Raw genomic sequence first — 22738 nt, 5'->3', positions numbered from 1 at the left:
TGTGTTAGAGTGCAATTCACTTTGATTGACTGTGGAGGTAAATGGAAATCCTGCCCATAATTGAATTGAGTTCATCCAATTAGTCAGTTTTTTGAGTGGTACATTCAAAAACTGTCTCATTGGATTGGATTTCCATCTAATAAATATACGTATGTAGTTCCAACTAAATTAAATTATCTTGCATGGATGTGTGCACATAATTGAATTGAGTTCATCCAGTGCATCAGTTTTTTGAGTGTACAAACACATTTTACACCTGAGTTTCGCATGAAAAAAAAAAATTATATATATATATATATATATATATATATATATATATATATATATATATATATATATATATATATATATATATATATGTGTGTGTGTGTGTGTGTGTGTGTGTGTGTGTGTGTGTGTGTGTGTGTGTTATTTTTAGAGTGCAATTCACTTTGATTGACTGTGGAGGTAAATGGAAATCCTGCCCATAATTGAATTGAGTTCATCCAGTTAGTCAGTTTTTTGAGTGATACACTCAAAAACTGTCTCATTGGATTGGATTTCCATCTAATAAATATATGTAGTCCCAACTAAATTAAATTATCTTGCATGGATGTGTGCACATGATTGGATTGAGTTCATCCAATGCATCAGTTTTTTGAGTGTACAAGCACATTTTACACCTGAGTTTCACATAAAAAAAATATATGTGTGTGTTATTTGTTGAGTGCAATTCACTTTGATTGGCTGTGGAGGTAGTGCACGGTGGTACACTTACCACCCAAACAGAAGGACCCCAGTTGAAGGCCACCTGTGCCCCTTTCTCCAGGTACATCTGGAGTTGTGTCAGGAAGGACATCTGGTACAGCCAGACAAATTCTCAGTTAGTCTGGTACCTCTATTTATATTTCATTTCCACTGGGCTGTACCATGTGATACAAACAAAATTGCCTCTGGGTGCTATAAAGTAAAAAAACTGATACATTGGATGAACTCAATTCAGTTGTGAGCAGGATATCCATGCAATAAAAATATGTTGCCCCAACTCAAATAAAGCACATCCATGCAAGCTAATTTAATTTAATTTAGTTGGGACTACATATATTTATTAGATGGAAATCCCGCACATAATTGAATTTAGTTCATCCAAAGAGCCATTTTTTGAGTATAGTTGAGCGCAGTCTCATTTGTACCCTGCGTGATATCACGGGATTAGAGCACTTATGGGGACAGCCGCACTCCCGTTGCACAGTATATACACAGCATACCTTCACACGAGAAAACGGTGTAGTGTTTTGTTTTTGCCTGCAATCATTGAAGCAGTCGCGAAAAGTGAATTGTTTTTGCTTCCCAGTAGAGAAAAAAAGACGAGGCAAATGGGAGACGTCATGTCGGTAAGCGTTAGCCTACACAGCTAACCAGAGTAGCTGTGTTCTCTTGACTACACATCTGCACGTTTTTGCTCCGGGTCATAAACAAACCACAACACATGTCCACTTTCCACCGCATCGTCACGTTTTCTTTGTATTTTCACTTTGTTTGCATGTAATTTGCCAAAAATCTCAGCGAAAGCGCTGTGTTTCTGTGTTTTGGTGTAATTTCTGTACTTCCATGGAAGCACAGAAATTACGTCATATGTGTCATATTTTGCCCCTTTAGTGCTCGCCCTCAAACAAGACTGTGCTGCCCAATTGGATAGGCAGCAATGATAGGCAACAATAACAACAATGATACCTGATGTCAAATCGTGTAGCTGGGTTTCTACAGGTTTTCGATTACTGATTAAGGGAGTAGCAAGGTGGCATAGGTGCGTCTGCTGTATATTTTAAATTGGTTTTCTGTTTTAGACAGCTTTGTGTGTGTGTGTGTGTGAGTGAGAGAGAGAGAGAAAGAGCGAAAAAGAGAGAACTGGTGAGGTCAGACGCAGCAGGCAGCAGTGTTTAAAACCCTGACTGGTTTTAAAATGTGATGTTGCATTCACATGTTGGCTGTAAGCAACAGATGATAAACCAGACATTTTATTGTTATTCTGCCACTTCTAGCTGTAAGTGCATCAAAAGGTAAAAAAAAAAAAAAAATCATCTTTTACTGGTTACCGCAGCATCAAGGACAAACCGGATGTTGTTTTTATCTTTAATATGCTCAAAAAAGTTAACTTTTTGAGCTACCATCAGAGCCAAGGCTTCCTGTTTTAATAAGGGGGATGTACATGTGCCAGTCACATGCCTGGAAGTAGCCCTCGCGCAGTGCATCATGGGATAATCTGTATGCCAACAGCCAGTGTATAGGGCCCCTTCACACATAGTACTAATGCGGTCGAATTGTGCATGAAGCAGGAATCGTATGCAATACGTGTAAAGTCGTAGCTGCCTCCAACGCCTCATACGCTTGTTGCTACAACTGTTTGCGCACACCAGCGGCTGAAAGACAGAGTGTGTGCTGTGAGAGCCCACTGAACCCTCTCGCGGCAGGTGTCAGCCAAATTCCAAGTCACACACATGAACATCTAACGCCGCTTGTTTGGCACTTAGAAAATGTGTGGCCATTTGCACTATTAGCACGAAACAGTCAGCAGACAATCACTGTTGAGCTGGATGTGAAATTTGTCTAAGTGCCCCCACGACTGTGGAGTTTCAAAAAGCAACACACATGTGGTGCATGTGTCTCACACGTGTGTGCGTGTGTCGGCACACTTGCATAAAATGATTATATGTACGTACAGATCTGATCACATGGGAGCTGGACAGTGAGGTCTGAGCGCACACAGCACGGGGAGGGAGGGGCCTGTCCCCTGATCACAGCACACTGAGAGATGGATGACAGCTCAGTGCACACATTACAAACACAGAAACCATCGCCAGGACAGCTATATAAATAATTATGACAATACATACATACGCAATGACACAACAAGTAATGAAAATGAATGACCACATAACACAGAGTGACACGGTCTTGGCACTGTACGGACAAGGGGGTCGTGTCCGCCCACAGCCACTGCTGTTAGATCTCTTCTCCTGGACGTCCCAGCTGAAGAACACGTACTGTGTTTTGAAGGACATGAGCTTACAACATTCCTCTGTGAGGTGCGTGTCTCTGCCTGCTGTCCTCACGTGGAAATAGATAAAACATCTTTTGCCTTTGCACCGGGTTGCACATAGCACACCTCATCCATGTCATTGTTGATTTCAGGCACTTTTCCGCACCATTTACTGAACAGTGATGGTAGTGCAGTGGTAAAATTTTTGGATCCCAATTAGAGCTTTGCAAGTTCGAATTATTATTTATTTTTTTGTTTTCACACCAGTTGTGCGATGTGGTGATACATTGCGCAGCTGCTCACATTATGTTCCAATATGCACAAAACCGTTGCAGGATGTATTTTTTATTTTTTCACAGCAGCTGCATGATGTATCGTGCAGCTGCTCGCACTGTGTTCCCACATGCACAAAACCGTCACAGCGGTATCGTTCGTACCTGCCCGCCGGCTCGATGATTTCATGGTTCGCTCATAGGAGCTGTTCCGCTGTGATTTGCACTGATTTGTACTTATTCGTACTACATGTGAAGGGGCCCTTATGGATGTAAACAAAGAGAGATGCCATACTTTTAAGCCAATGATGGACCCAGAAGATGTACCTGGAGCTGTTATTAACTCAACATTCGAGGCAGCAACAGTAGCGGAACTAAAAAGATGGTTAAAGTGTCAGAATTGCAAGTTTAAAAAGCAAGAAAAAGGATGTGATAGAGAGGTGAATTCCAACTAAGTTGCTACTAAGAGATATTACCTTGTGACTGATGGGGTAAATTGCACGTATTTTGAGGTTATATAACAAATGTTCAGAAAATGCTTAATATTTGGCTTTTTTCCATGGGAAAAACCTGTTGTAATGGAGATCATCTTGGCTACACATCTTTGAGATGATTCAGATCAGTAAGTGTGCACTGCATCATCTCTGTGCTGAGACAAGCACACGCATGTCTCAGTGGATGGGACTCTGAAACGCAGGGGAAAGCGAGGAAGAGAGAGTTGTTTCTGCACTAAAATGCAGCAAGAGAAAGCTTTTCTGGGCGAAGAGGGGGAGGGAATTTCAGAAAGGATTTACTAAGTTAGGTGTCAAATGGTTGTGGACAAAACTACTATATTGGTGGTTTTGATGGAAGTGGTTTGGAAAAACCATTGGTTTGTCTACCATGTAAGTTTTCTGGCTGTTGCAGACTCAGTGGGTTGATGTCGGCTTGAACTTACTAAAATTTCTCTTATTTCCAGTCATTCCAATATTATGAATCCACTTGTTTCCAAGTGTTCCATTCTTAGGAAAAACAGAATTTCACGTTTATCCTTGAGATTGTTATTAAAGCATCCAGGGACACAGCAAGTGTTTTCTTTACTTTATAAATAAATGGCAAATGGACATTTGTATAGTGCTTTTCCATCTGCATCAGACACTCAAAGCGCTTTACTATGGTGCCTCACATTCACCCATACACACTCATACACTGATGTCAGGGTGCTAACATGCAAGGCGCTCGCTACACAGCAACTTTGGGATTAAGGACCTTGATTTTCCAGTCAGGCTGGGTTTTGAACTGAGGATCTTCTGGTCTCAAGCCCAACGCTTAACCACTAGACCAGCACCTCCCCAATATATACTCAACAAAAATATAAACGCAACACTTTTGGTTTTGCTCCCATTTTGTATGAGATGAACTCAAAGATCTAAAAGTTTTTCCACATACACAATATCACCATTTCCCTCAAATATTGTTCACAAACCAGTCTAAATCTGTGATAGTGAGCACTTCTCCTTTGCTGAGATAGTCCATTCCACCTCACAGGTGTGCCATACCAAGATGCTGATTAGACACCATGATTAGTGCACAGGTGTGCCTTAGACTGCCCACAATAAAAGACCACTCTGAAAGGTGCAGTTTTATCACACAGCACAATGCCACAGATGTCGCAAGATTTGAGGGAGCGTGCAGTTGGCATGCTGACAGCAGGAATGTCAACCAGAGCTGTTGCTCGTGTATTGAATGTTCATTTCTCTACCATAAGCCGTCTCCAAAGGTGTTTCAGAGAATTTGGCAGTACATCCAACCAGCCTCACAACCACAGACCACGTGTAACCACACCAGCCCAGGACCTCCACATCCAGCATGTTCACCTCCAAGATCGTCTGAGACCAGCCACTCGGACAACTGCTGAAACAATCGGTTTGCATAACCAAAGAATTTCTGCACAAACTGTCAGAAACCGTCTCAGGGAAGCTCATCTGCATGCTCGTCGTCCTCATCGGGGTCTCGACCTGACTCCAGTTCGTCGTCATAACCGACTTGAGTGGGCAAATGCTCACATTTGCTGGCGTTTGGCACGTTGGAGAGGTGTTCTCTTCCCGGATGAATCCTGGTTCACACTGTCCAGGGCAGATGGCAGAGAGCGTGTGTGGCGTTGTGTGGGTGAGCGGTTTTCTGATGTCAATGTTGTGGATCGAGTGGCCCATGGTGGCTGTGGGGTTATGGTATGGGCAGGCGTCTGTTATGGATGAAGAACACAGGTGCATTTTATTGATGGCATTTTGAATGCACAGAGATACCGTGACGAGATCCTGAGGCCCATTGTTGTGCCATTCAAGAACATCACCTCATGTTGCAGCAGGATAATGCACGGCCCCATGTTGCAAGGATCTGTACACAATTCTTGGAAGCTGAAAATGTCCCAGTTCTTGCATGGCTGGCATACTCACCGGACATGTCACCCGTTGAGCATGTTTGGGATGCTCTGGACCGGCGTATACGACAGCGTGTACCAGTTCCTGCCAATATCCAGCAACTTCGCACAGCCATTGAAGAGGAGTGGACCAACATTCCACAGGCCACAATTGACAACCTGATCAACTCTATGCGAAGGAGATGTGTTGCACTGCATGAGGCAAATGGTGGTCACACCAGATACTGACTGGTATCCCCCCCCAATAAAACAAAACTGCACCTTTCAGAGTGGCCTTTTATTGTGGGCAGTCTAAGGCACACCTGTGCACTAATCATGGTGTCTAATCAGCATCTTGATATGGCACACATGTGAGGTGGGATGGATTATCTCAGCAAAGGAGAAGTGCTCACTATCACAGATTTAGACTGGTTTGTGAACAATATTTGAGGGAAATGGTGATATTGTGTATGTGGAAAAAGTTTTAGATTTTTGAGTTCATGTCATGCAAAATGGGAGCAAAACCAAAAGTGTTGCATTTATATTTTTGTTGAGTGTATAACCATGTGTGAGTCCACAGCAGGTACACATTTCCCACAATCACCTGCATGACCAAAATCCAATATGGCGGGTATCCAATCCCCCTATTATAAAGTTGTGCAAAATGCTAAAATATATTTACATTTTTGAGTGAAGTAAATTATTGTCCGTTTATTTGCATTGAAAAATTATGCCATCTCACCCTAACCCAAATTTCCCGTAACTGTACTAACATGTCATTGCAATCGTCATCATTGCAGTGGATGGGTAAGTCCTGCTAAATATTCACATATTTGTGGGTTGTTTTTTTTTTTATTCTTTATAATGTGTTTCCATTAAGCAAATTTTCAGTTCACTATTTAAAAATTTTGTCGTTTGGCAGTAAGTGCACAACAACACAAAGCCAGTCATGTTGCAAGTGAGAGAGTATTTTTATGTTGGTCAGTATTTTTTCTATATCACTATAAATATTGTTATTGCAAATTTCCTTGAAATATTGAAAGATTCCCCCCATAGCTTTCAGTCAAAATGCATGGTTGGTAGACTTGTACTCTAACCATTGATATAATGTGATATCTCTGGTGCTTGGTCTCTCCAGATGATCCTTAGAGACTAGTGGATGAGACAGCTCCATTACTACCACCACTTGCTTGCCTCTACCGGTGGTTGGCTCTCACTGCGGTATTGTATCACTTCCTGTTCCGGAGCATAGCAGTGTTTTTCTGTATCTGTTAGCTGTTTAATCTGCGCAGTTAGATTGATCTAGTTATCTAGATTACGATTTGTTTCCCAGTGTAATCTTCACGTGCCTTAACTAAAGCACTCCTTCTGCTGAATCGCCTCTAAATTATTTACACATTATTCACTTTGCGTGTTTTTAGGAATCCGCTAGCTTAGCGCAGCTACTAGCTCTTAGCCGGTTTAGCATGGCGGCTTCTCCTGTCTCTCCCGCACTTTTCTGCTCTGGGTGTGAAATGTTTAGTTATTCCTTGGCCTCCTTTAGCAGTAACGGTACTTGTAATAAGTGTAGCTTATTCATAGCTTTGGAGGCCAGGCTGGGCGAATTGGAGACTCGGCTCCGCACCGTGGAAAATTCTACAGCTAGCCAGGCCCCTGTAGTCGGTGCGGACCAAGGTAGCTTAGCCGCCGTTAGTTCCCCTCTGGCAGATCCCGAGCAGCCAGGAAAGCAGGCCAATTGGGTGACTGTGAGGAGGAAGCGTAGCTCTAAACAGAAGCCCCGTGTACACCGCCAACCCATTCACATTTCTAACCGTTTTTCCCCACTCGGCGACACACCCGCCGAGGATCAAACTCTGGTTATTGGCGACTCTGTTTTGAGAAATGTGAAGTTAGCGACACCAGCAACCATAGTTAATTGTCTTCCGGGGGCCAGAGCGGGCGACATTGAAGGAAATTTGAAACTGCTGGCTAAGGCTAAGCATAAATTTGGTAAGATTGTAATTCACGTCAGCAGTAATGACACCCGGTTACGCCAATCGGAGGTCACTAAAATTAACATTAAATCGGTGTGTAACTTTGCAAAAACAATGTCGGACTCTGTAGTTTTCTCTGGGCCCCTCCCCAATCGGACCGGGAGTGACATGTTTAGCCACATGTTCTCCTTGAATTGCTGGCTGTCTGAGTGGTGTCCAAAAAATGAGGTGGGCTTCATAGATAATTGGCAAAGCTTCTGGGGAAAACCTGGTCTTGTTAGGAGAGACGGCATCCATCCCACTTTGGATGTGGGATTTCTTAAATCCTCCAAACCGTGACTATCCAGGGTTGGGACCAGGTGCAGAGTTGTAGTCTTACACACCTCTCTGCAGCTTCTCTCCCCCTGCCATCCCCTCATTACCCCATCCCCGTAGAGTCGGTGTCTGCTCCCAGACCACCAATAACCAGCAAAAATCTATTTAAGCATAAAAATTCAAAAAGAAAAAATAATATAGCGCCTTCAACTGCACCACAGACTAAAACAGTTAAATGTGGTCTGTTAAACATTAGGTCTCTCTCTTCTAAGTCCCTGTTAGTAAATGATATAATAATTGATCAACATATTGATTTATTCTGCCTTACAGAAACCTGGTTACAGCAGGATGAATATGTTACTTTAAATGAGTCAACACCCCCGAGTCACACTAACTGTCAGAATGCTCGTAGCACGGGCCGGGGCGGAGGATTAGCAGCAATCTTCCATTCCAGCTTATTAATTAATCAAAAACCCAGACAGAGCTTTAATTCATTTGAAAGCTTGACTCTTAGTCTTGTCCATCCAAATTGGAAGTCCCAAAAACCAGTTTTATTTGTTATTATCTATCGTCCACCTGGTCGTTACTGTGAGTTTCTCTGTGAATTTTCAGACCTTTTGTCTGACTTAGTGCTTAGCTCAGATAAGATAATTATAGTGGGCGATTTTAACATCCACACAGATGCTGAGAATGACAGCCTCAACACTGCATTTAATCTATTATTAGACTCTATTGGCTTTGCTCAAAATGTAAATGAGTCCACCCACCACTTTAATCATATCTTAGATCTTGTTCTGACTTATGGTATGGAAATAGAAGACTTAACAGTATTCCCTGAAAACTGCCTTCTGTCTGATCATTTCTTAATAACATTTACATTTACTCTGATGGACTACCCAGCAGTGGGGAATAAGTTTCATTACACTAGAAGTCTTTCAGAAAGCGCTGTAACTAGGTTTAAGGATATGATTCCTTCTTTATGTTCTCTAATGCCATATACCAACACAGTGCAGAGTAGCTACCTAAACTCTGTAAGTGAGATAGAGTATCTCGTCAATAGTTTTACATCCTCATTAAAGACAACTTTGGATGCTGTAGCTCCTCTGAAAAAGAGAGCTTTAAATCAGAAGTGCCTGACTCCGTGGTATAACTCACAAACTCGTAGCTTAATGCAGATAACCCGTAAGTTGGAGAGGAAATGGCATCTCACTAATTTAGAAGATCTTCACTTAGCCTGGAAAAAGAGTCTGCTGCTCTATAAAAAAGCCCTCTGTAAAGCTAGGACATCTTTCTACTCATCACTAATTGAAGAAAATAAGAACAACCCCAGGTTTCTTTTCAGCACTGTAGCCAGGCTGACAAAGAGTCAGAGCTCTATTGAGCTGAGTATTCCATTAACTTTAACTAGTAATGACTTCATGACTTTCTTTGCTAACAAAATTTTAACTATTAGAGAAAAAATTACTCATAACCATCCCAAAGACGTATCGTTATCTTTGGCTGCTTTCAGTGATGCCGGTATTTGGTTAGACTCTTTCTCTCCAATTGTTCTGTCTGAGTTATTTTCATTAGTTACTTCATCCAAACCATCAACATGTTTATTAGACCCCATTCTTACCAGGCTGCTCAAGGAAGCCCTACCATTATTTAATGTTTCAATCTTAAATATGATCAATCTATCTTTGTTAGTTGGCTATGTACCACAGGCTTTTAAGGTGGCAGTAATTAAACCATTACTTAAAAAGCCATCACTTGACCCAGCTATCTTAGCTAATTATAGGCCAATCTCCAACCTTCCTTTTCTCTCAAAAATTCTTGAAAGGGTAGTTGTAAAACAGCTAACTGATCATCTGCAGAGGAATGGTCTATTTGAAGAGTTTCAGTCAGGTTTTAGAATTCATCATAGTACAGAAACAGCATTAGTGAAGGTTACAAATGATCTTCTTATGGCCTCGGACAGTGGACTCATCTCTGTGCTTGTTCTGTTAGACCTCAGTGCTGCTTTTGATACTGTTGACCATAAAATTTTATTACAGAGATTAGAGCATGCCATAGGTATTAAAGGCACTGCGCTGCGGTGGTTTGAATCATATTTGTTTAATAGATTACAATTTGTTCATGTAAATGGGGAATCTTCTTCACAGACTAAAGTTACTTATGGAGTTCCACAAGGTTCTGTGCTAGGACCAATTTTATTCACTTTATACATGCTTCCCTTAGGCAGTATTATTAGACGGTATTGCTTAAATTTTCATTGTTACGCAGATGATACCCAGCTTTATCTATCCATGAAGCCAGAGGCCACACACCAATTAGCTAAACTGCAGGATTGTCTTACAGACATAAAGACATGGATGACCTCTAATTTCCTGCTTTTAAACTCAGATAAAACTGAAGTTATTGTACTTGGCCCCACACATCTTAGAAACATGGTGTCTAATCAGATCCTTACTCTGGATTGCATTACCCTGACCTCTAGTAATACTGTGAGAAATCTTGGAGTCATTTTTGATCAGGATATGTCATTCAAAGCGCATATTAAACAAATATGTAGGACTGCTTTTTTGCATTTACGCAATATCTCTAAAATTAGAAAGGTCTTGTCTCAGAGTGATGCTGAAAAACTAATTAATGCATTTATTTCCTCTAGGCTGGACTATTGTAATTCATTATTATCAGGTTGTCCTAAAAGTTCCCTAAAAAGCCTTCAGTTAATTCAAAATGCTGCAGCTAGAGTACTAGCGGGAACTAGAAGGAGAGAGCATATCTCACCCATATTGGCCTCTCTTCATTGGCTTCCTGTTAATTCTAGAATAGAATTTAAAATTCTTCTTCTTACTTATAAGGTTTTGAATAATCAGGTCCCATCTTATCTTAGGGACCTCATAGTACCATATCACCCCAATAGAGCGCTTCGCTCTCAGACTGCAGGCTTACTTGTAGTTCCTAGGGTTTGTAAGAGTAGAATGGGAGGCAGAGCCTTCAGCTTTCAGGCTCCTCTCCTGTGGAACCAGCTCCCAATTCAGATCAGGGAGACAGACACCCTCTCTACTTTTAAGATTAGGCTTAAAACTTTCCTTTTTGCTAAAGCTTATAGTTAGGGCTGGATCAGGTGACCCTGAACCATCCCTTACTTATGCTGCTATAGACGTAGACTGCTGGGGGGTTCCCATGATGCACTGTTTCTTTCTCTTTTTGCTCTGTATGCACCACTCTGCATTTAATCATTAGTGATCGATCTCTGCTCCCCTCCACAGCATGTCTTTTTCCTGGTTCTCTCCCTCAGCCCCAACCAGTCCCAGCAGAAGACTGCCCCTCCCTGAGCCTGGTTCTGCTGGAGGTTTCTTCCTGTTAAAAGGGAGTTTTTCCTTCCCACTGTAGCCAAGTGCTTGCTCACAGGGGGTCGTTTTGACCGTTGGGGTTTTACATAATTATTGTATGGCCTTGCCTTACAATATAAAGCGCCTTGGGGCAACTGTTTGTTGTGATTTGGCGCTATATAAAAAAAAATTGATTGATTGATTGATTGACTTATGGAGATGAGTTGTACAACTTTCATTGTGAGGGAACATTAGCTAAGTCAATACGGTCATGTGGTGCAGTTCCTGAGAACGATCTGTTGCACAGGTGACTCAATACTGAGGAACCAAGAAAGGGGAAAAGGTCAAGGACACACCCACATACACTAAAAAAAATAAAGTCTGTACATATTTATATGATTTAAATATGTACATTAGCTGCACATGATCAGAATCTGCCCAGCTAACATTGTAGTTTCCTTGTGTTGATACTTGAGATAAATTAAAAAAAGTTATTTGAGCTAATTCTGATCATGTGCAACTAATGTACATATTTAAGTCAAGTTTCTTTTTTTGGTGTATCACCGCTTGGCCCGGTAGGTGGCTACTTTCGAGATGTGGGGATGGATCAGTTTTCAGACTGAGTGGTTGCATTCATAGATTCATGGTAGTTCTGTAGAGTGGTTGATATGGCACCAGGGCATACGTTCCCACAGATGACCTGTTATTTAGCTTGAAGTTAATGTAATGCTTCATTTGAGGTCCACACACTTTTTCCAGCATGGCTGCTGTGCCTTAGCATTCTCATAGATGGTCTTATCCTGGACCTCAAGCATGTCATTGACATCATCAGTATTACAATGAGTTCCAGCAAGATGCATTTTCATGTTTGGGAAGAAGTGGAAGTCAGAAGGCTTCAAATCAGAGGAATAAGGTGGATGGGGAACAAGTTCAAAGCCACATTCATGAGACAGCCATTGTCATGACTGAGGTGTGGTCCTGGTGAAACAGAACACCTCATCAGAACATTCCACGCTGCTTATGCTTTATTTTCTCCTGCAGTTGTCACAAAAGGAACCATACTAGGGCCCATTGTCAATCTGTCCCTTCTGGAGACAGTCCAGCATTATCAATCAATCAATTTTATTTATATAGCGCCAAATCACAACAAACAGTTGCCCCAAGGCGCTTTATATTGTAAGGCAAGGCCATACAATAATTACGTAAAAACCCCAACGGTCAAAACGACCCCCTGTGAGCAAGCATTTGGCGACAGTGGGAAGGAAAAACTCCCTTTTAACAGGAAGAAACCTCCAGCAGAACCAGGCTCAGGGAGGGACAGAGCCAAAGCTGATGCTAATCACTGCCTTGTTATTTTGGCTGACATGTCCTACATGCTGAACATACAATAGAATCAAACCTCACAATGTGATTTCTGTGGCTCCATTTACATATATGAACCAACATTAAACTGCCACTGGCTGTCAGGGCCATATACAGTTGTTCTCAAAACTTTACAAACTTTACTTACATATATACATACATGCTTTTATTATCAATTTTTCACAGAATGTGAATGATAACACAAAACTTTTTTTGTCACTCATGGTTAGTGGTTCACCCATTTATTGTCAAACAACTGTATTTACGCTGTTTAAATCATAAAGACAACAGAAATGACCCAAATGACCCTGATCAAAAGTTACACACACCTGTTCTTAATACCATGTGTTGCCCCCTTTAACATCAGTGACAACTTGGAGTCTTTTGTGGTGGTTGTGGACGAGGCTCTCTGATGGTGAAGCTGCCACTGAATATGTCTTGGACTTTATTTACAGTAATTATGAAGAAATACAAACAGTATGACACTCTATGGTAAAGCCACATGGAGTAGACAGTTCTCAAGAAGCAAATGAGTGAGCAAAGCCACCAAGACACCCAGACAACCCAGATGTTATAGGCTTATGTGGCCGTGATTGGAGAAATTGTGCACATTGCAAATTTTGTGTCACCACTCTTAGCTTCATAGTGAAGTAGAGCAGAGGATTTTCTTTCACCAAAACAGATCAAATCAATCAATCAATTCAATCAATTTTATTTATATAGCGCCAAATCACAACAAACAGTTGCCCCAAGGCGCTTTATATTGTAAGGCAAGGCCATATAATAATTACGTAAAAACCCCAATGGTCAAAACGACCCCCTGTGAGCAAGCACTTGGTGACAGTGGGAAGGAAAAACTCCCTTTTAACAGGAAGAAACCTCCAGCAGAACCAGGCTCAGGGAGGGGCAGTCTTCTGCTGGGACTGGTTGGGGCTGAGGGAGAGAACCAGGAACATGCTGTGGAGGGGAGCAGAGATCAATCACTAATGATTAAATGCAGAGTGGTGCATACAGAGCAAAAAGAGAAAGGAACACTCAGTGCATTATGGGAACCCCCCAGCAGTCTAAGTCTATAGCAGCATAACTAAGGGATGGTTCAGGGTCACCTGATCCAGCCCTAACTATAAGCTTTAGCAAAAAGGAAAGTTTTAAGCCTAATCTTAAAAGTAGAGAGGGTGTCTGTCTCCCTGATCCGAATTGGGAGCTGGTTCCACAGGAGAGGAGCCTGAAAGCTGAAGGCTCTGCCTCCCATTCTACTCTTACAAACCCTAGGAACTACAAGTAAGCCTGCAGTCTGAGAGCGAAGAGCTCTATTGGGGTGATATGGTACTATGAGGTCCCTAAGATAAGAAGGGACCTGATTATTCAAAACCTTATAAGTAAGAAGAAGAATTTTAAATTCTATTCTAGAATTAACAGGAAGCCAATGAACAGAGGCCAATATGGGTGAGATATGCTCTCTCCTTCTAGTCCCCGTCAGTACTCTAGCTGCAGCATTTTGAATTAACTGAAGGCTTTTCAGGGAACTTTTAGGACAACCTGATAATAATGAATTACAATAGTCCAGCCTAGAGGAAATAAATGCATGAATTAGTTTTTCAGCATCACTCTGAGACAAGACCTTTCTAATTTGAGAGATATTGCGTAAATGCAAAAAAGCAGTCTTACATATTTGTTTAATATGCGCTTTGAATGACATATCCTGATCAAAAATGACTCCAAGATTTCTCACAGTATTACTAGAGATCAGGGAAATGGCATCCAGAGTAAGGATCTGGTTAGACACCATGTTTCTAAGATTTGTGGGGCCAAGTACAATAACTTCAGTTTTATCTGAGTTTAAAAGCAGGAAATTAGAGGTCATCCATGTCCTTATGTCTGTAAGACAATCCTGCAGTTTAGCTAATTGGTGTGTGTCCTCTGGCTTCATGGATAGATAAAGCTGGGTATCATCTGCGTAACAATGAAAATTTAAGCAATGCCGTCTAATAATACTGCCTAAGGGAAGCATGTATAAAGTGAATAAAATTGGTCCTAGCACAGAACCTTGTGGAACTCCATAATTAACCTTAGTCTGTGAAGAAGATTCCCCATTTACATTAACAAATTGTAATCTATTAGATAAATATGATTCAAACCACCGCAGCGCAGTGCCTTTAATACCTATGGCATGCTCTAATCTCTGTAATAAAATTTTATGGTCAACAGTATCAAAAGCAGCACTGAGGTCTAACAGAACAAGCACAGAGATGAGTCCACTGTCTGAGGCCATAAGAAGATCATTTGTAACCTTCACTAATGCTGTTTCTGTACTATGATGAATTCTAAAACCTGACTGAAACTCTTCAAATACACCATTCCTCTGCAGATGATCAGTTAGCTGTTTTACAACTACCCTTTCAAGAATTTTTGAGAGAAAAGGAAGGTTGGAGATTGGCCTATAATTAGCTAAGATAGCTGGGTCAAGTGATGGCTTTTTAAGTAATGGTTTAATTACTGCCACCTTAAAAGCTTGTGGTACATAGCCAACTAATAAAGATAGATTGATCATATTTAAGATCGAAGCATTAAATAATGGTAGGGCTTTGAATGAAGTAACTAATGAAAATAACTCAGAACAATCTGAGAGAAAGAGTATAACCAAATACCGGCATCACTGAAAGCAGCCAAAGATAACGATACATCTTTGGGATGGTTACGAGTAATTTTTTCTCTAATAGTTTAAATTTTATTAGCAAAGAAAGTCATGAAGTCATTACTAGTTAAAGTTAAAGGAACACTCGGCTCAATAGAGCTCTGACTCTTTGTCAGCCTGGCTACAGTGCTGAAAAGAAACCTGGGGTTGTTCTTATTTTCTTCAATTAGTGATGAGTAGTAAGATGTCCTAGCTTTACGGAGGGCTTTTTTATAGAGCAACAGACTCTTTTTCCAGGCTAAGTGAAGATCTTCTAAATTAGTGAGACGCCATTTCCTCTCCAACTTACGGGTTATCTGCTTTAAGCTACGAGTTTGTGAGTTATACCACGGAGTCAGACACTTATATGGCATATGGCATTAGGGAAAATAAAGAAGGAAACATATCCTTAAACCTAGTTACAGCGCTTTCTGAAAGACTTCTAGTGTAATGAAACTTATTCCCCACTGCTGGGTAGTCCATCAGAGTAAATGTAAATGTTATTAAGAAATGATCAGACAGAAGGGAGTTTTCAGGGAATACTGTTAAGTCTTCAATTTCCATACCATAAGTCAGAACAAGATCTAAGATATGATTAAAGTGGTGGGTGGACTCATTTACATTTTGAGCAAAGCCAATTGAGTCTAATAATAGATTAAATGCAGTGTTGAGGCTGTCATTCTCAGCATCTGTGTGGATGTTAAAATCGCCCACTATAATTATCTTATCTGAGCTAAGCACTAAGTCAGACAAAAGTTCTGAAAATTCACAGAGAAACTCACAGTAACGACCAGGAGGACGATAGATAACAACAAATAAAACTGTTTTTTGGGACTTCCAATTTGGATGGACAAGACTAAGAGTCAAGCTTTCAAATGAATTAAAGCTCTGTCTGGGTTTTTGATTAATTAATAAGCTGGAATGGAAGATTGCTGCTAATCCTCCGCCTCGGCCCGTGCTACGAGCGTTCTGGCAGTTAGTGTGAGTCGGGGGTGTTGACTCATTTAAACTAACATATTCATCCTGCTGTAACCAGGTTTCTGTAAGGCAGAATAAATCAATATGTTGATCAATTATTATATCATTTACTAACAGGGACTTAGAAGAGAGAGACCTAATGTTTAATAGACCACATTTAACTGTTTTAGTCTGTGGTGCAGTTGAAGGTGCTATATTATTTTTTCTTTTTGAATTTTTATGCTTAAATAGATTTTTGCTGGTTATTGGTGGTCTGGGAGCAGGCACCGTCTCTATGGGGATGGGGTAATGAGGGGATGGCAGGGGGAGAGAAGCTGCAGAGAGGTGTGTAAGACTACAACTCTGCTTCCTGGTCCCAACCCTGGATAGTCACGGTTTGGAGGATTTAAGAAAATTGGCCAGATTTCTAGAAATGAGAGCTGCTCCATCCAAAGTGGGATGGATGCCGTCTCTCCTAACAAGACCAGGTTTTCCCCAGAAGCTTTGCCAATTATCTATGAAGCCCACCTCATTTTTTTTTTTCAAATCAAATCTAGGCTTGCATCTCAGATGTACCTCCTGGGAATTTGTAGCTAAACTTTCAGGTCTTTTTAAGAAAATCCTCCTCTATACTAGTTTCATGAAGCTGTATAACTGGTGATACAAAATGGAAACCTTGCACTGTGCACAATTTCTCCAGTCACAGCCACATAAGCACACCCAAATCTGCATATAGCAATATTTTTGTAATTCTTTATTTATTTAGAAAGGATTATTAACTGAGCATGAGGTCTGTATAGGAAAATATCAGACCAAGGTGTTGACAGCGCAAAAAAGACCTCAGTCTGATATTCTCGTACAGACTGTGCAGTGAGGTTAATAATTCCTTTATTATATGGCTGGTCAGAGCTGTGTTTTCATCTTGTTGCTCTTCATTTTGCATGTGCACTTTGAGCTCGTTTGTTGTTAATTCCTCCAATTCAAACTCGTCAGTGTGATAAAATTTGCTCGGAGAATGGTCCACTTTGTCGCTCATAATTTCTTTGTTTGCTTTTTTAAATTTTATTTTATTTCCTGCCGTGAAAGTTGTAAACAAAGTCACAAATGTGATACGCAGTCCAGACCGATTGTCATGGTAAGAGTCTGATATGGGAAAATATCAGACCGGAATTCAGCCAATCAGAGTGCGCATAGCATTGAGAGCCATATAATAAATATGATTATTATATTCATATATTTTTATTATATTAGTACTATGGGTTAGGCTCCAGCCACCCTGTGACCCTTGGAGTAAGCGAGTATAGAAAATGAATGGATGGAAAATAGTATTATAATATATGTGTGTGTGTGTGTGTGTGTGTGTGTGTGTGTGTGTGTGTGTGTGTGTGTGTGTGTGTGTGTGTGTGTGTGTGTGTGTGTGTGTGTGTGTGTGTGTGTGTGTGTGTGTGTTTGGGGGGGGGTCACACACCGAGTCACTGCTGAGACTCTGTTATAATCTAAGTGTGTCATAGTCTCCGTATAGAATGTGACAAAAAAATAAAAAACAATCACAGGTGTTGGCTTAGAGCATAGTGAGATGGGCTCTTGTGATCAGAGGATCCTTGGTTTGATTCCCTGTCAGGAAAATCGCTAAGATCAGAGTTTCTCCCAGTGTGCTGTTGAGTGCACTGAGCATTTGCATTAGACAGAAATGCAGTTCTTTTACCACTTACAGCTCCCACCAACTGCCCGCATCCCACTTAAAAAAAATGCTCCCACAGGAATTCTAATTGTCAATACAAGTGTAATTAGAACACATAAAGACAGATGTCTCTGCACACAGTGAGCAGCTTTTTGTGTTGTAGCAACAGCAAATTTTGACCTTCTTCATTATCTTCATACCTAATGTCAAAGTTTTTACACCAAACCTGTTCTGAAGAGGATCTTGTGAATTTGTGAATTTTGAAATTTCAGGTTACTTTGAAATGCATTGATTCTAGTAAGGCTACAATAATACCACAGTTTTACATGAAATGTACTGTGATTACGATTTGTATTTGAATATCGTGTAGTGGTACCAGGTACAAATATTACATAATGCAATATTTCTACTGAAATTATCATCAGCATAAAATGCAACGACTTTGAATATTTTTTAATAAATGTTGAATATGAAGATAAATCAGTTGTGATACTAAATAGAGTATATCAAAGTGGAAATCGGCATCAGCCATGCTGTGTGTCCATGGTCATTTAGGTCCTTCAGACTTTATTTTGAGTAAATGCTTCAGGGGAGCATTAGCATTGTAAAAACATTTCGGCTTTCAGACCCCCCCGCCTTTTTAAGCATTTTTCTTTATTTGCTTCCCACATGTCTGGAAAAGTTCCTCGCCATCTAACAATGTCCTTTAGGTCCTTCAGATTTTGTTCAGTAAAATTGTTCTTGGGAACATAAGCATGACTAAAACCTTTCTGCTGTTTGAGTGTGAGCTTGCCGCTGAGTTCCCGCGAGATTCTATGGGATCTCGTCTGTCAATCCAGGAAGTGTTTGACATTTGAACATTTCCTGTTTTACTGTAGATTTGAATTTTGGCACTTTCTATTTAGAATTTCCTGTACCATGAGTGAACTTTGTGCCACTATGCGCCGCTACACGATGCTATGCGACGCTTTGCTCGTTATTATTATTGTTCTGACAGATGTCCAGGTTTTTCCCATCAAAATTTTGTAGCAGTCGCCCTAGCCATAGAAGTCTCCTTTCTTTGCTGAACTTTTCACTGCCCAGTCACATGCTTCTTTTGTTGTGCTCCTGTTCACAAAATGAGTCACATTTTTGTGCCGCATTTTTTAAATTTTACTATTTCTAATCCTACTGCTTTCCCTAACCCTAACCCTAACCATAACATCCACATTTCATGCTCCCACACTTTCATGATGGCATCACAAACTAATAGATTAATTTACTTTTCATGATGCCATCATGAAATGCCATGAGATAGGATAGATTTTTCACAAGCTGTGCCCTGATTTCTCATCACCTTCAGCAGTCTAACAGTAATGCAGTTTTGTTTGTCTCTCTGACCTGCTGTGGCAGCCGACAACATGACAATAATTTACTGTGATTGCGTCAGAGGAATAGAGGCCGGAAAAGAAAATGGTTCGTGTAGTGGAAGACAATCGATATTTCCAAGATGGCTGACTTTAGAGTTTGTGAGCTCACGTGAAAACACTCTTTAATTGCTTTGTAAGTGTAGCGTAGCCTACTCACCCAGGGGTGCTCATTCAATTTTTGCGCTCTACTAAATATAATATGACATAATTTGGTGATATATGGTGATACAGTGGTCCTTCGCTATAACGCGGTTCACCTTTCACAGCCTCGCAGTTTTAACAGTGATTATATAACATAGAGTGAATTATCTCTGAAAAACCAAAACATATACTACTGCTTATAGAGCAGAATTGGTTTTACATTTTTTTTTTATTTAAAAAAAATTCCAAAAGTACAGTGATGTTTAGCTTTTATCTTTCATTTATCTTTCAGTTTCCTGTCAGCTCTGCTGCTTTTCCTACATTTTCCACCTCATGCAGTCACACCATCCTACTCAGTGACTGGCTGCTAGGCAACATGGTCCTCTCAATGGGGTATATTTTTATATCTGTGTATTGAGGGCTAGCAGTGTTCAGAGGAGAACACATCCCTCTTGCAGCCAGCGTTACTTTGTGTGCACAGAGTGCCTTTGGGTTCCTGAATGGTTTCTTTTCAAATGTCCTTGTAATGCATCCCTTCCAAGAAGCAAAGCACAGCCTGGGGAGTTAATTGAAAATTGTGATGGAATTTATTAAATTAATACCCCCGTTACACATAGCCGGACTCATGCAGAGTCTCGTCAGAATTATGAATTGGCACACATACGAAAAGTGTTGGATTTCAGTTCCAAAATGTTCTGACAGCCATCTACGGAAGTCCACACAGTTGGTCAAAATCACGTGGCGGCCCCGATTGTGATGCACATGTTCAAAACTCTCCGGGCGCGGTCAAGATGGGACACCTAACTGACGGTCTGTGTGCAATATGAGGATCATCTAACTGCAATTTACATATTCCGATGGTGGCACAGCGGGATCTGAAATGATTTGAGCGCATACGAGGGAACCTTGAGAGGGATCTGGCACTGCAAAGCCTGCCGGTATGACCTGCATGTGCCACATATAATAATTTCCACCCTCCGAAGTGCAAAGGTACTGATGAAATGTATATGACACACTTCATCATGAAAATAATTATGAATTCTTATCATGCCGCAAATCTGGACAGGCTGTTATATCCACAATAGACCTAACAGTGCAGATATTTGTCCATTCCTTCCAGTGGGCGATGTAAATAATGTGAATATTGTCTCCATCATAACTGTATATAACATGGGCAGCTGCGTCTCTCTGTCGTGCGCAGTAACACGTCATTGCGTGCATCAGGTACAGAGCTGAACGGATCTCACACTGTAATAAATGATCACCTTCTAATTCTGTAGGAGATATGACGTGGAACTGTTGTGTCAGGCTGTGACAACATTAATAAACATGAATCTCACCTCCAACAGCGGTCCAGGAGTGTTTCACAGCGCGGACGTGGATGTGAAGCCGAGACAGCAGTGTGTGGTTAAAAGTTAAAAAATTAATTCCATGTAATAATCCAACCATCGCAGTGTTCAGAGTTGTGTTGTGTTCCTGAAGTGGGCAAACAAGAAAAAAGAAAGTTCCCTGGAAAGGTGCTCCAACTGAGGGACTGCATGGCCCAACTGCCAGCAAACTTTGAGCGAAGCTGTCCAGTGGCATGCACGCGCATGTGCGCCCCGTGTGCACTTAGTGGCCCATGCAGCGTTATGCATATATACACACACACACACACACACACACACACACACACACACACACACACACACACACACACACACACACACACACACACACACACACACACACACACACACAGCTGAGAGATAATTGCAGCCCCACGCGGGTGTGCCACACACACGCACTGCGCACTAGCATGCACATGCGTGTAAGAATCACAGTGCTCCGGTCCCGTGTTTGCCATCCAGACATTTGGAGATCGGGCAGTCTGCAGCGCCTTTTATGGCCATCTGGCAGCAGTCTGTGTCCTCTACATGTGCTCTAGATGCAATCTGACAGGTGTGGATGAGGCAGTCTGTCTGCGCTCCAACATTGCTGATCACGCCTCTTTTCCTCTTGACTAGTTGAATTGAGACTGTGACCAGGAATCAAACTCAGGTAGACAAAAACCTTACCCACTGAACTACCCCTCTATTCTAAGGGATATGTGGCAAAATATTCACTAGGTGAGTTGCAGGATCAAATGAAACTGCCTTGACAATTTATCCCACTGCCTCGTCTCGGGAAAAGATGAAACCCCCAGAGAATATGAAGGGACTTCTCTGTAGAGGGTGGCAAGTGGTGCAGTAGTGAGGGGTTGTACAGTGCACATCAGTGTCCAGGTCTAAACCTGACATGGGGTAGGCAGATGAGGACCTGGAAGATTCTCCCTGTCACCAAGGATTACCGTTTTCTACTGTTGTTGAGGGAGCTTGGAAAAGCTCCACATTGAAGTGGGTGTCAGGGGGTCACAGACCTTGGACCTTGGACCTTTTGGTCTTGTTTCTTCAATGATATACGTACCAAAGGAGTTGCATTTGCTGCTGCAAACTGGCTCCTTCCAATGGTACCAGATAACACCCCTGTCAAATAGTGTCTTATGAGGAATTACACATAATAGGTTCATACTTGCAGTCTGTGATTGATGAGCACTGCAGAAGTAACACTGTACCGTCGCGGTTGATTTTAAAGCGACCACTGGCACTGACAGGGCTAACTGAGAGGGCTGTATCAGTCCCTGTGGATCTGGTAACAGTGGTGAAAATGACTCGTTGGACCTGGATTGCAGGAATTCAAGAAATACAAGTTGCTGCTTACTGGTTTCCACTGTTCAAAGTGGTATTGATCATGGTTTTGTAATACCTGTAGTGCAGCTACACTGGAAGTCCAGATAAGTTAATTGTCTGGGAGAGAATCAAGGAGAGTTAGAAAACATGCAGGGCAGGTGCCCTCAAGGAACAGGGTTGGTGACCCCTGATGTAGAGTTTATTTATGTCCAGATATCTGGGATCCACCATGTAAAGTTTGTTTAAGTCCAGAGATCAAGGATCAAGTGACCAATTTCATATTTATTTAGTTTAAGGCTCAATACAATGTTGTTGGATATAGAAAACCTGTAAAGCCTACTTTTGGTACACAGAAAATTCAAACTCAATAAGCGGAATCGATAATGGCATCGATATTGATAAAATCTTATCAGTACCCATCCCTAGTCATGACGTTGATGTGTGTAACAGCTTTAAAGTTCTCCATTGCTGGATTTTGCTTTATTCTGCATTACTTTGGAGAGTTCCGA

The 22738-nt window shown here is 41.3% G+C and overlaps 1 protein-coding gene across 1 annotated transcript in view; it reads left to right on the top strand.

Annotated features, from left to right (window-relative positions):
* Positions 1-22738, top strand: part of LOC117521990 (phospholipid phosphatase-related protein type 4-like) — a 103794-nt gene that overhangs the window by 906 nt on the left and 80150 nt on the right. The gene's annotated exons all lie outside the window — the stretch shown is intronic.

Source organism: Thalassophryne amazonica, chromosome 12 (genome assembly GCF_902500255.1).
Source record: "Thalassophryne amazonica chromosome 12, fThaAma1.1, whole genome shotgun sequence".
NCBI lineage: Eukaryota > Metazoa > Chordata > Actinopteri > Batrachoidiformes > Batrachoididae > Thalassophryne > Thalassophryne amazonica.
The sequence above is the reverse complement of the archived record's forward strand: the minus strand, read 5'-3'. Positions and strand labels throughout refer to the sequence as shown.